We start from the raw sequence: 1378 nt of genomic DNA on the forward strand, positions 1-1378 counted from the left end.
TTTGTACCAAAGTACTAAGTTTTTCAATACCTTTAATATGATGTATTACAAGTAGGGGGTTCTCATTTAAGATTTTAAAGTTGACCCCCCTGGGACCGCCCCTGACAGCGCTGGAAAATTTTATTGAGATCCCCTAATACTTTTACAGTATTAAAAATAACTACATGGTTGTTATTTCGAGTTTCGGTCTAAACCCATTTCTGTTTAGACTTTGAGATTTTGGATGAAATGGGATGAGCTCATATTTCGTTTGAACTTGAATTATTTAAAAACATATTGTGTGAATTGGAATTCGGTGATATTTCAGATGAACCGGTATTAGTCACCGCCAGGTTTGGGTATAATACCGAGACTACCTTGTTGATATTGGCTCAGTGTTGCCATACTGACCACTTCTGGAGGAGGTCTTCCTCTGAAATGAGAAGCAAATGGGTTTCAAATTTCAAAGTCATATAAAATTTAGAGAAGAGGTTGGAAGTCAGCCAAGGCCAAAACCGAGCGGCATAGATGAAATTTATCAAAAATGTAGAATTGTAGACCTCACTTGGGTGGGGGAAAAAAGAGGAACGCCGTCATTTTTCAAATTTCCTTCCGTCTCCATTGCTCTTCTTGGCTCACATCAATTTTATTTGAAACTGCTGAATCGTGTTTTATGCTAAGTATACCAAGTGATGTCACGTCGATAATCCAGATCCCATTATCCAAAGAAAAACAAAGGAAAATGGCAGCGTTCCCCTAACTACCTACACTCCACTCTTCTGGAAACAAAGGAAAATGACAGCTTGGCGCATTGTACTTACTGAGGAACATCTGTGCCGTGGTGAATACAGTTGAGGATGTCAAGTAGAGATAGAATCAGCTTGGTCCTTTCCGATTTTTTGCTCTCGGCCTCCTTCTCACTTGGTTGAACCTAGGAAGATAGTTAACCAGTGCTAGAATAGATCAGTTGCGCTTACTTGGGTGATGTTTCAAAGTGATAGAGCAGGAGAAACGAGAACCAACGGAATTTTTCTTTTTCTTCTACGACTTCTAAATCCCGAGATAAATCGATTTAAAAAATACCGGTAAATCGTAAACTTTGACGGAATTTTTCTTTTTCTTCTACGACTTCTAAATCCCGAGATAAATCGATTTAAAAAATACCGGTAAATCGTAAACTTTGACGTCACGGCATACGCTCCCGTAGGCGATGACGTCGGAATTCATGATTCCCTCTTCGTTTGTTTGTGCGCAAGCGTTTCTTTTTGACGTGGAATCTGACGTCACAACTCTTCGAACTTTTTCATTAGAACGGTAATTGAAAATTAAATTTTCGACCTTTTAAAGTTACCTTTTCCGAGTTTTGACTTCAGATTTGGATTTTTGACAACTTTTTACG

At 38.7% G+C, this 1378-nt stretch overlaps 1 long non-coding RNA gene across 1 annotated transcript; it reads right to left on the reverse strand.

The window, feature by feature from the left end:
* Positions 1-278: 278 nt before the first annotated feature.
* Positions 279-1054, reverse strand: LOC113472851. Its single transcript, XR_003395001.1, has 2 exons — positions 801-1054; positions 279-412 (listed from the first exon to the last, which is right to left on the reverse strand). It is a non-coding gene; the product is annotated as an uncharacterized LOC113472851 (long non-coding RNA).
* Positions 1055-1378: the final 324 nt, after the last annotated feature.

This window comes from Diaphorina citri, unplaced genomic scaffold (genome assembly GCF_000475195.1).
Source record: "Diaphorina citri unplaced genomic scaffold, Diaci psyllid genome assembly version 1.1 scaffold9292, whole genome shotgun sequence".
In the NCBI taxonomy this organism is placed as follows: Eukaryota; Metazoa; Arthropoda; class Insecta; order Hemiptera; family Psyllidae; genus Diaphorina; species Diaphorina citri.